Source organism: Rissa tridactyla, chromosome 2 (genome assembly GCF_028500815.1).
Source record: "Rissa tridactyla isolate bRisTri1 chromosome 2, bRisTri1.patW.cur.20221130, whole genome shotgun sequence".
Classification (NCBI taxonomy): domain Eukaryota; kingdom Metazoa; phylum Chordata; class Aves; order Charadriiformes; family Laridae; genus Rissa; species Rissa tridactyla.
The window spans coordinates 167,419,476-167,432,713 of record NC_071467.1 but is presented as its reverse complement, the minus strand read 5'-3'; the positions used below and the strand labels follow the sequence as shown (position 1 = coordinate 167,432,713).

Below are 13,238 nucleotides of genomic sequence, written 5' to 3'. Positions count from 1 at the left end.
GTTCGGATCGAGCTCGGAAACGCTGCATTTGGGTTGATAAGGCCGTGCGCTCCGCAGCGGGGAGCCCGGGAAGGCGGTCTCTGAGTGAGGCGGTGGGCTGCGAGAGCTACAGATTAGAGTTATCTTCTCTGGTTTGCGGCGTGTTAGTGACACCCAATGGTCAGTCAGTCGGCTCTCGTCATCCGTCCTTCCAGCTGTCACTTACCCCTTTAACAGAACCATATTCTGGCTCGAATTACAGTTTTACTTTTCTCTAATAATTTCTCTGTGATGCCTCAATTTCCGAGACCTGTGGTCAGAGATCCCTAGGAGGAGGTTTTGGCAACACAAACCTCCCCGCTCCGAGGTGCCAACGTGTCTTGTCTTCTTCCCTTTCCATTACCTCCGTGTTACCTTGTTCCTTACGGTCTACTTGGTGCACAGATTTTAAATAGCTCTGGCAGTCGTGAGATGAAGTCGCGTCAGTTTTGGTGGCAGCGCGTCACGGATTGCAGACATCGGTTCTTCGGAGCCTGAACAGAGATGTCAAGTCCTTTCAGGCAGGCAGGAGCCATCCGCTCTCCTGTTGATAGTCACTGGAGTGGTGCGGTGAGGTCCTGGCTGCGAGCCGTGGTTGGAGGGGACACTGGAGATGGGCTTGCGGGAAGGAGCTGTGCAACTGTGTGTTCACCTGCTCAATTTTGTACTTAGAATCAGAATCGGTTGGGTGGGAAGGGACCTTAAAGCCCACCCAGTGCCACCCCCCTGCCCTGGGCAGGGACACCTCCCACCAGCCCAGGTTGCTCCAAGCCCCGTCCAACCTGCCCTTGAACCCCTCCAGGGATGGGGCAGCCACAGCTTCTCTGGGCAACGTGGGCCAGGGGCTCACCACCCTCAGAGTGAAAAATTTCTTCCTGAGATCTGACTTAAATCTCCCCTCTTTCAAACCCTACTTAGTTTTAAAACCATACTTACACAAAAGCGTTGACTTCTTGACAGCTGAAGCATGACACAGGTGACAGTGATGTTGGCAACAAATGTGGAACAGAAAAAGCACTCTATTTGTGCACGCCTTCCGTGTCCCAGAATTTGTGGGGTGGGGGGGGGGTTTGCCGACATCCCCTCTGCGACTGACGTTTGTTTGCAACGAGGCAAATTAGCGAGGAGGTTCGCATTTCGGATGAGCAGGAAACCAGGTTTGGCAAATTCTGTCCGGCTGGAGAGACGGCCCTTTCGAAACACAGACGTGGGGGATTTTTACATCAGGAAAAAACACTGAAAACCTAACGTACAGCGGATTGACATGTTCTCCCCGGAGGGGTTGAGCATCAGTGATATAAAGGTCACTGAAAGATGCGAACGCTCCAAGTCTTCTGCTTGGGTTGCTTTTTGCAGATGGCTAATTTGTATTACCAAGTTGGTTTTTTTTTTTTAAGCGTCTAGGTTTAAAATTTTGTGCTCTCACAAACTTTATTTTTTTATGTAGGTTTTTATAAGGTTTATCATCCTTATAACCGTAGGACTTGAGTGTGGACTGATACGGGAATAACTGCGTTGGCGGGCAGCTCGCGGGCTCTCCTGGGCGAGCAAACCAGAGAGTCGTAACTTTTTTTTTTACTCTAAAATGAACAGCTGCTTTGGTTTGCGCCGTTGCGTGTACAATGCATTGCTAAGACATAAACTCTGGATTTCTTCTCTCCTGGAAGAAAAACCCGGCGGCAGACGCAATAAAATGTTTTCTTCGCTTTTATGTATGTGCAGTTTAGAAGGAATTGTTGGAATGCAAGAGAAACGGGCAAAAATTCCTTGGATGATTCTGAAACGCTTTCAAACTTTCTGCGACGAGCTTCTGCTTCCTCTCCCCTGTTAAGAAGCAGAGAGGGACGGTTATAATAAAAATAACTCCACCAAGCAAGCAGGCTTGGCTGTAAGCGTGGAACTGATTCTAAATCTGTCCTTTGCGTTTTATTTGCGGCTAAATTACCCCTTCGTATCCTTATCAACTTCTGCTTCAGGCTTGGCGTTCACCTCCCAGCTCTCCTTCCAGTCGCAAGGCGATGTGTCCAAAATGGCCAACATCTCGATTTTATCTCAGATAAATACGCTTTTCCTGCTCCTTTTTAATTCTTCTCTTTTTCTGCCTCTCCTATCTGTTCAGTCTGAAGTTAGCGCTTACGTTCCGGGTAACAGCTTTTAATCACTTGCACCTTTCTGCATCCTAAAAATCCTTGAAAGGATCGGCCAACCCGATTCTAACCGTTGGAATGGCGTCCCTTGAAATTCTGCCGAAAACAGATTTCCTCGGCCCTATCCAGCCAAGGTTTGGTTGGTTTGGGTTTTTTTGCTAAACCTCTACTACTCCTAGTTTTTTAAGGTGACCTAGAATTGTACGTAAAATATTTCTTTTCTTGCAGGTAGTTGCGTGTTAGTATGATGGCACAGTTCGTTTAATTTCAGTCTAAAAGTTGTCAAAAAGGCGTTCCTGTTCCAATCTCTCGCGAATTTTACGGTATTTTAAGCGAGGAGATCCTGGCTGCAGAGCAGTCCTGAGCTGAGCTGCAGAACTTGCCCTGGTCCCTCATTTCCCCAGCAATCACTGCAGGTTCTCACCGAAACAAGCGGCCACGTTGTTTCCTGCGCTGAACAACAGGTTTGATTCACGGCCACCTTGTGTGTAAGCTGCTGTGTGATTTATTGCACGTACCTCCTATGCCACCTCCGATGGTATCGCTTAGATAAGCGGTGTCACTCACCACGCCTCCACCTTCTGCCTTTTCTCACTTGCTCTGAATTTCTTGAAATATTTTTCTGCTCTGAAATACCCGAAATTCCAGGCCCCGCTGGACCACGCTGAGCTGGGACTGTCACCTCGCTGCGACTCAGCAGCTTGGTGTGTATGAATCGGAAAAATCGTCTTCGTTTTCTGACTCTTACTTCTTCATAAATCCGTAAGCAAGGGGTGCAATCCAGCGTAACTTCGGAATCTCCTGCAGGTTGTGTGTTGTTGTTTTTTTTTTTCCACTTTGTGGTTTAGATAAATATAGAATCCGAGACTTCCAACATGACTGAGTTAGGCTGCGGTAGCCTGTGGCCTCAGGTTGCACAGATTAAAGTTAATTACGGGATTAGGAAACACCAGCCCAGCTACCTCGTAATGAACTGATGATACTTTTTCAAGTAACGGTGGTGGGGATGGTGGCTTGCTAACGAGGCTCCTTGCCAGATTAAATCATGCTTTTCGTGAGAAAGAAAAGAAAGAAGTGATTGCAGGCTGTGGGAAGGAGGGGAAAATGAAGGGACCGGTGATAAACAGTGACCGAGGCAGGCTGTGGGTAGTTCGGTGAAAATTCTTACTTGGTGTGGGCACGTTCAGCCTTAAATATAAACTAAACATTGGCCTCTCTCAGGGACTGAGTTTAAAATTGATGCCGGAAGTTTTGTAATCGTTACGTGAATCAGGTGGGTTCCCTGTTCTGTAACACCGTGCGTTCTCAAAAATCATAGAATCATAGAACTGTTAGGGTTGGAAGGGACCTTAAAAATCACCTAGTTCCAACCCCCCTGCCATGGGCAGGGACACCTCCCACTAGATCAGGTTGCTCAGAGCCCCGGCCAGCCTGGCCTTAAAGACTTCCAGGGATGGGGCTTCCACCACCTCTCTGGGCAACCTGTTCCAGTGCCTCACCACCCTCATGGTGAAGAACTTCTTCCTAACGTCCAGTCTGAATCAACCCATCTCTAGTTTTAATCCATTCCCTCTAGTCCTACCATGACCCGACATCCTAAAAAGTCCCTCCCCAGCTTTCTTGGAGGCCCCCTTAAGATACTGGTAGGCCACTAGAAGGTCTCCTCAGAGCCTTCTTTTCTCCAGACTGAACAACCCCAACTCTCTCAGTCTGTCCCAAATTCGAGGCAGACCACCTTCCCCCCCCGGGTGTTTACATTTACAGCAGATGCTGGAGTTTCCCTCTTCCCCTGGCCGGGGAGAGGTGAGCGGGGCAAGGAGATGTTTGGCAGCAGGAAATATGGGTTGAGGGCAGCGTGTGCTGGTCCTGTGCACTGCTCATCCCTGGGAATTCCTCCTGCAAGCTGCAGGGGACAAGTGTGGCAGGACTTAAAGGATGGGGACTTCAATGGATGAGTCTTCAGGGTAGGCTGGGTAGGAAAAAGGTGTATAAAATGGGTTAGGAAGACCCTCAGACCGGCTTCTCCGTGGCTTGTGCTGGTATCAGATGATATGCAAGACTTTGACGTTGGACTAGTTGGATCGTTGGCGATATCTTTTCTTTGTGCGTAAGTGTTCAGAGACATCTGTAATTATTTTGCCTTTTGAACAGTATGGAATTGCAATTTTCTGCCTTGCGATGCTGCAAATAGCCCAGGTGTCCCCTGGCGTTGCCTGAACTCGAGCGGCCGCCTGGAGATGCTGGGAGGTTTCAGCAACGATCAGACCAGGCTTGGGGACAGACCGAAATTAGGAATCGAGGCGGCATTTCTTTCCTGGTCCCCACTTGATGTCCCGTCTAAGGCTGTTTCCATTAATGCTGTGGTTTTGCTGGTATTTTTAGTTTGACTGGGAGGTTTCCTTGTCTCTCTTGCTTTGCTTTCTCAGGAGCATTGACAGAAAATAGGGCGTTTTGTCGGGTTTATGAATGTGCTTCCACTTTTATCAATGAAAAAGGAAAAACTAATGATTTTGTTAGCTTGCTTTATATCCAGCGTCAAATTTTTAGCACAGTGTTGCAGTCAGAGTATGTTAATTATTCTCAATAGCTGCCCGATTCCAGTTCGTGCCATGGTAGGTAACGTGGCAAGTAGCTCAGGTTGTTCTAGAAGAACAAGTTGTGATATTTAGGATTTCCCTTCCTGGGTTAAAAACAGAGTCTTAACAAATCAACCTGGCTTTACAAGATGCGTGCAAAGGGGACATCTGGTTTATTCCTTGACTCTTGATAACGAGTAAATACATACACGTTGATCGAGTTGCATTCGGTGCCCAATAAAATGTGTAGCTATTCTGCATTTGGGTCAAGCAGGAGACGTTCTATTTAGCCTTTTCTGGAGAGGAGAAAGCAGATAAGGGTTGTATTTCTGCTTAAACCGAGATTTGTTGTAGTTGTAGATAGTTTTGTCTTACGAGCCTTAAACAAAAAGGCTTTATTTGATGGTGGTTTTTATGATGAAGCAGCTCCTCCTGGATGGCGATGGATGAAGAAGAAAGAGCTGGTGCCTCTCTGCAGCGTTCCTGGCAAAAGCATTATTTACATGGTCTGGTTTTGTTTCTGAGGTTGTTTACGGTTAAGAGGGAGAGTAAAGATGGTCATTGCCTTATTGCTTAATGTATTTCTCTTAATGGATTTTTCAGCTGATGACTCTAATCCCTATGAGAATTACGGAGCTGTTTCATTGAATGATGTTTTAGTTCAGCTTAGCCTGATGAATCTCCCTCGCTGGGGACGCGGAAGACGAGTGCCTGGCCTCGTTCGCGTGTGCCTCGGAATCCAGCTGCACGTCCTCCTTCCATTTTGAAGCCCATAAATGAGCGAGCCGGGACCCCTGACTAGGGGCAAGGCAGGTGAAATACCGACCCCGTGAAATGGGGGCTAATTCCTTCCCAGGTGGGAAGCGATTTAAGCGTTATAGTCTGAGGTACCCACTGAAATGCTCATTGAACTAGTCAATAAGGAGAGAAAAAGGAAAAGAAGACATAACGTTCTTTTAACAGTCTTACAGATGCCCAGTATATAATTACTGTTATCCTTTATCTTCAGCTTTTGTTTACTGCAGTAGCAGAAAATAGAAGTACTTGCTTTTGGCCTTTTAAGGTGAGCCCAAGATGTGTTACACCGGGGTCTTCACCTGCTCCTTTTGACATGGAGAGTGAGTTTTTGGGAACACTTATCCTTCACTAAGTTGCCACGTGATAGTTGAGAAATACACGCACGTAGGTTGGACTAGATGGTCTGAAAGGCGATTCTATGATAGGCTTTTCTTTTGAGTTCCAGGATTTACAAAACAATGCAGTGGCATGGGTTAACTCATGGGTATGGTTCTATAAGTACTTTTTCCTCATTTTACTTCTTCAAAGAAGGAGACGCGATCCGTAAAGCTTTTCAGATTTTAGTGCCTGTGTTTTTCACACATGGTAACAGCTTTCATGAGGGCCGTTAGAGCCAAACTGATGGCGAAGGGGTCGGAAGGACTGAAGGTCTGTGTTTGCTCTGCTCTTGGGTCTCAGCGTCGCCTCCCCGAGCTCTGTCAAACCCTCCTGGGTTTGTTTCTGTGCTTGCAGAGGGGGAGCAATAGCGCTGCTGTTGTGAGGATTTTCTAGGATGTAGACGTCATAAGGATGCTTTTGGGGGGCTTCCCTTCAGCAAATGGAGTTCTAAGAATTCAGGAAGGAAGAGAGAACAAATGAGAAAAAATGATATCAATTTATAAATTCATTATGCGCTCGCATTCTGAATACGATGCGTAAATCTGCACGTTGTCGTCTGCCTCAAAAAATCAGAAGTATGATAAATAAAGGCATCATATTAGAGATGTTCATGCGGGGAATGGCCAAATAAACAAAGACTCTTTAGCGTTGAAGAGAGAGGACTTGGAGAGGGAGATGGTTATGTTTCCTGGCCATAAAGCCAGGAATGACATGAAAGTTGTGAACAAGAGAAGACCGTTCAGTTTTTCCAGTATAAGAATATGGGTCATCAAATGAAAATAGCAGCAGCAGATGAAAGCAAATGATGCCGGGTGACTTGTGAGCAATTTACAGTGAAGCTGTAAAACAAACATCTTGCGCCAGGAATTTGTGAATTGAGATATTTTATCTTTTTTTTTTTTTTTTTTTTTTTTTTTACCATGAGGCTAATCAAATATTGGAGGAGAAGCCCCAAGATACGGAATCTCCATCCTTGGAGATGCTAAAATCCCGAGCAATCTGGTATAATTTGAGCGGGGGATTGGGCTAAATGACCTCCAGACATCCCTTCCGACCTACATGGTTCTGCTCTTCTAATGTTGAATGATTACATGGGCCAAAAAGCTGTTGGACAAGCGGGTCGTCTCTAAATTGCAAGTCACAGGGTGGTGAGAGAGAGATTTTTTTTTTTTGGAGGAGAGTGCGGTGGTGTTTTCTCCTTATGATTAGGAAAACTATATATAGTTATTCAGAATCGGGACTTGGCTTCAAGAAGACATATGATTAATTGCGTACAACGTGGGCATCTGCCACTACGTAGCTGTAATAGAAAGTCACTTAGACTGGAACGGAGCTCTGGAGCGCTCCAGTTTAACCCCTGTCTCAGAACCACCCGTAAGTCGATGAGGTTGCTCCGGGGCCATGTTGTGTCCCTTCCAGGTCTGAATGTCTCCAAAGGTGGAGATCTCACAACCTCTTTGGGCTCCCTCCAGTGTGTGACCTCCCTCACATTGAAGAAGTTTTTCCTTATATTTGGAAATGACGCTGGCCGTGGCTGTAAGCAGCCTGGTCTACTGGGACCTGCTCTGAGTGATGGGTTGGGCTGGTGACCCCCAAGGTCCCTTCCAACCTTTCATTGCTCTGTGGTCCATGTTGCTTGACCACGTTGGTATATCTGTGCAGGCAGATTGCCGGATTCTCACAGTAACCCTGTGCAATACGTATAATTGCGTTTTGAGTATTGCCTTTAAGGTTAAAGTCATGAAGCTTTGTCTTCGCTTTCAGTACGTGGGTTTACAGTCGTCCGTTTTAGCTTAGGCTCTGAGGAGTGGGGTGGCAGTTCCTGTCACCCTGCCCTTCCTCAACCGCGTCACTCTTCATTCAGAAGTGGGACGGTGCCGTCACCTCTGCTGTCATAGAATCATAGAATCTGCATGGTTGGAAAGGACCTTTGAGATCATGGAGTCCAACCATACACACACAAAAAAACCCCAAACCCCTACAATCTCTGCCACTAGAGCATGCCCTGAAGTACCAAATCCAGACGTTTCTTAAACACCTCTAGGGATGGTGACCCAACCCCCTCCCCGGGCAGGCTGTCCCAGTGCCTGACCACTCTTGCAGTAAAGTCATTCTTCCTAATAGCGGATCTGAACCTCCCCTGCCGCAGCTTCAGCCCATTTCCTCTGGTCCTGTCATTATTCCCCTGGGAGAAGAGGCCAACCCCCACCTCTCTGCACCCTCCTTTCAGGGAGCTGTAGAGGGCAATGAGGTCTCCCCTCAGCCTCCTCTTCTCCAAGCTAAACATGCCCAGCTCCCTCAGCCTCTCCTCAGATGCCCTGGTCTCCAGAGCCCTCCCCAGCCTGGTCGCTCTCCTCTGGACACGCTCCAGCACCTCAACGTCCCTCTTGTACAGAGGGGCCCAGAACTGAACACAGCGCTCGAGGTGAGGCCTCACCAGTGTCCTTTCCTATTGCCCAGCCGTTCAGGTTTCAAACAGACTTCAGCAGCTTTTGCCCCCACTTGTTGCTGCTTTTGAGGAAGAGCCCCCCCATAGCGTCTGCAAAACCCTGTCAAAACGCTGAGTTCGCTTTATCTTGTCCCTTGGTCTTTTTCAAAAGATGCCTGTGGTTTTCCGACAGCAGAGCTTAAAATCAACCAAACTTTCCGTCATCGTACTTTTTTTTTTTTTTTTTTTTTAAATTTATTTATTCATTTATTCCTTCGGAGGGAAGTTCCGTACATCCTTGTGATGAGAAGGGGGAGAATGCTCAATTTTCTGCCCTCCTCCTGAAGAGACGAAGTCTTCGCTAGAGCAAAGATAACCAGAGGAGAGGCTTTGCTGTCGGCACCCCAGGCTTTTAGTGGATGACAGTTTTCTGTGGGTGCCGTGGAATGGGCTGGCGTTGAACCGCTGGTGGTAAGATGTGCTTGAAGGCGCCCTGGGAAGTTGTTCTCTTGAGCTGTGTCGTTGCTGTGGAGGAAACGTGGGAGAGAGACTCCGTTCACACAGGGAAGTTTTTTAAAGGAGTAATAGACGGTCTATTTAAACATCAATATTGAGCCTCGGAGGGCAGCTTGGGTCGTTCCTACGGTTGATACAGTAGCTGTTTGACGGTCTGTTCTTTTTGGGGGAAAAAAAATAACATTCTTAAAAACCATGGCAACATCTCCTTCGATTGCTTTACAACACATTATGTGACTTAATGGTCACTCACCTGCTGCTGGTGACCACCGAGGGGCTGGCAGCGTGGACAGAAGGGAGAGGTTAAGGGTAAAATATGTCAAGTCTCCTCAGACACCAGATTTCTGTGTAAATAACTTGTCGTGAGTGGCTGCTCATACCTAGAAAGGAGGAGGAATTGCCTTCCAGGCGATCCTGCCGGCTGCGTGGCTGGCCCCACCGGCTTTGTTTGCGCCACGGAATCTAAACGTGGCTGTTGGAGGCAGAATTAAAAGTTTCCTCCTTGGCGTTTTTTTTATGTCTCACCCTGCTAATAAGAGACAAACATATGAGTTACATTATCCATATTTTTTAAGATCTACAGGAAGAGTATTGTCTGCTTTTATAACAAGGAGCTGAAGCTTTTTTTTTTTATTATTTTTTGAGTGTCAGTTTTGGCACGGGCCATCTCATTTCGACTATTTATTCTGAAAAATCACCACTGCTTATTTGTTGGGAGTCGTCTTCCCTCTGCCTTCAGTTTTAGCTGAACGCCATGTGCTATCGTTTGCTGGGTCCTTCATCCAGCAATGACAAATAATCACCTTTCTGGTGCCAAATGTGCCCGTTTTGTCTAAAATCACCCAGAGGCGGGTGGGTACCGTAATAGAAGTGTCGGCGTGAGACGTGCGGGGCCAGGAATCCCGAGCATCCCTCCTTCTGCCGGCGGGAAGGACGTTTGGTATCGCTGGTAAGGGAGGCGTAAGCACCACTTAACGAGTTTGTTCTTTCATAATTGATGCCAGTAAAAACCGCAGACCAAATTGTGGAGTTGGCGGTTTGTGGGTATAGTTGTGGGCGCGGAGTCGTTTGATTTCTCTGGTGCGTTTAGATAGGAATAATTTCTTCCAGTGTCGCTCTCAGGAGCCGCGAAGCGGTGGTGCCCCGCAGTGTTGTGAACGGAGACAAAAAAAAACTTGATTTCCACCGTTCAAAGCACAGTTGGTGAGTAACGAATGGTGAGGGTGAGGATGGAGGTACCAAACGGCGCGGGGAGAAAAGTAACCCCGACTGCAGGGTTATGCCTTTGAGTTTATCAGTAGAAGATGCCAGATCGGAATGTCCTTCCCGCTCTCCTTCAAGCCCCTGTCCTGCTTTCCCCCGGGAGTAATTCCATTCCGGTGCTGACTCAGCGGAGCTGATTTTTCTCTCTTGGGAGCAGGAGCCGGAGCGGCCGGAGGAGGAGCCCTGCCCAGCAGCAACCCCCACCACGGCCCCCAGCAAAATGCCTTTGCAATCCCTTATCGGAGGTTTGTTGCGGTGCTTGGGGGAACGAGCAAGCTGGAAAGTCTCTTCAATAATTCTTGCGGACTAATGAACAAATTTGATTAAGGTTTGGCAGCTTTTCCTAATATTCCCTGTAACTAGGAAATCTTCCCAGGCAGTTCTCTGCTCTGGATGGCAGAGTTGCGCCCTCGTAATTAAACGAGGAATGAAAGCGAAGGGTTGTTACGCAAATTGAGGCAGCGCGAAACAAAACTCTCCTCCTGTGATCCCTTGGGGTTGTGGAGAGGGTTGTGTACCCCGCCATTTCAGGGGCTCTGAGAGGTGGAACCTGGGTCGTGGTCCTGTGGCCCCTGAAACAGGAAAGTTCCCTACCCAGCTCTCCGGGGTTTGTCGTCGTCATCATCATCATCATCATCATTATTATTATTAGGTGCAAGTTGCTTAGCCTGTACGTGTGCTATCCTGCCGTGTAGCTCCATCACCTTGGCGATGCTACATTTCTAGATTTCATTTAAAAAAAAATAAAAAATCCTATTGGTTTTGTAGAACCTTCATCTGGTAATTTTGTGTCTTGAACTTACTCCAGATCTCTCCTATAGTAGCCCGTATTTGATTAAGTAACGAGAAATAACGTGACATTCATGGTGTCGTTAGTTCAGAAGCGTGGAAGGTGCTGGGGTTTAAATCCTGAAACTTTGGAAGTTGAGGGTTTTTGAGCGCCAGGCTCCCCGAGCAGACGAATCCACGTTGCTGCGCGGGTGCTGGGACACCGTCATCAAGCCAGAGCTTTCTTGTTGCCGCTGAATTAGCTGAAATAATGACGACAGGCGTTAGGGGAAAGGTAATTTCCAACGGATGGAGAGTCACCTTGATGTCTGAGATATTTGAGGCTGGTAGGATTCAAAATAAAGCCACCGCCGGGCGCGGGGTCCCGGGAGCGAATGGACGAGAGGTTGGTGCTCAGAAACAGGAACCGTCAACAACAATTGCTCTTTCTGGTATTGCTATAGATAATATGTAAATAAATAAATAAATAAACCCCAAAGATTTCTTGAAACACAGCGGAGACAACTAGTATAGAGGAGCCAATATAGATTAATTGCAAAAAAAATTGGGCTTTCCAGGTGAACATGAATGATTCTTGAGACTTTCGCAGTAAGAATAGGGTCCTGCCTGTTCATTTTGCTGCTTGTTTTTTCTTCGCAAGTCTTTTATGTGCCTCGGATGCTAAACCCAGCGCTGCAGAACGTTTCGTGTGACTTGGAAGCTAAATGGCTAGGAAGAGGCTGATGCAATGCAAGGGAAAAAAAGCTTCTAAACTTGTCCCAAAGTCAGAAAAATAAATAAATCGACAACAAACCAACCCACCCCGCTGCTCAGCGTCGCCGGGGCAGGCGGAAGGCACAATTTTTTCAGGGCTGGTGAGCAAGAAAAGTGGGCAGTATAAATAGGAATTTTCAAAAGACGTAGAAAACAACCTTTTTACTGTTGGAATTGTTACACTATTGTCTGGTCGGGCCCGGAGCATGCGCCGCAGCGTTACAATCTGTTGCCTTGATATAAAAAGAAGCGTCCAACACAGGTAACGCTTTATTTTAATCCCCAGATGACAAGGGAAGATGCATACGTTTGTGAGGGGCTGCTTGCGCCGTATCCTCCGTAAAATTCCAGTGCCGCGGGAATTGCAGCGGAAGCCAGCTCCTGGCGGTGCCGTCGTACAGCAGCACTGCTGAGAATTAGTGTTTTAAAAGCTATTTGTAGGGAAATTGCCTCTCGCATGTCTCGCGGCGCAAAGCGGCGTGGCGGTTCCGCTGGAGGATTTATAAGACGTAGGGAGAAGACTTGGTGGAGCTGCCGCTGAATTAACGTTTCGTTGTATCGTTGGCTTCGGAGGGCGGTAGTTGTCCTTCTGCTGGTGGCTGGGCAAGGCTTTAGAGACTGGTTTGTAAAAGGAGGTGAATCGGTTGTGGCTGCCCGGAGGCTGTTAGAAGAGCGTGTGCATTCGCTGTCCCCGCTCAGCCTCGGGGGGCAACGACGAAAACGAGCCATCGCCCTGAAAAACTGGCAACCCTCGCAGCCAAAACCGAAGCTTTGCGCTGCAAAACGCGTGTACAGCAGTGTGGCGCGATGGTTCCCACGCTAACAAGGGTTGGGATGGTCCCCACGATGGTTCCCACGCTCACAAGTGTTGGGATGATCCCCACGATGGTTCCCACTCTAACAAGGGTCGGGATGATCCCCACGATGGTTCCCACGCTAACAAGGGTTGGGATGGTCCCCACGATGGTTCCCACGCTAACAAGGGTCGGGATGATCCCCACGATGGTTCCCACTCTAACAAGGGTCGGGATGATCCCCACGATGGTTCCCACTCTAACAAGGGTCGGGATGATCCCCACGATGGTTCCCACGCTAACAAGGGTCGGGATGATCCCCACGATGGTTCCCACGCTAACAAGGGTCGGGATGATCCCCACGATGGTTCCCACGCTAACAACGGTCGGGATGATCCCCACGATGGTTCCCACGCTAACAAGGGTCGGGATGATCCCCACGATGGTTCCCACGCTAACAAGGGTCGGGATGATCCCCACGATGGTTCCCACGCTAACAAGGGTCGGGATGATCCCCACGATGGTTCCCACAATAACAAGGGTCGGGATGATCCCCACGATGGTTCCCACGCTAACAAGGGTCGGGATGATCCCCACGATGGTTCCCACGCTAACAAGGGTCGGGATGATCCCCACGATGGTTCCCACAATAACAAGGGTCGGGATGATCCCCACGATGGTTCCCACGCTAACAAGGGTCGGGATGATCCCCACGATGGTTCCCACAATAACAAGGGTCGGGATGATCCCCACGATGGTTCCCACTCTAACAAGGGTC

At 48.1% G+C, this 13,238-nt stretch overlaps 1 protein-coding gene across 8 annotated transcripts in view; it reads left to right on the top strand.

Moving 5' to 3' along the window:
* MAP4 (microtubule associated protein 4) overlaps window positions 1-13,238 on the top strand; it is a 171,670-nt gene that overhangs the window by 134,524 nt on the left and 23,908 nt on the right. The gene's annotated exons all lie outside the window — the stretch shown is intronic.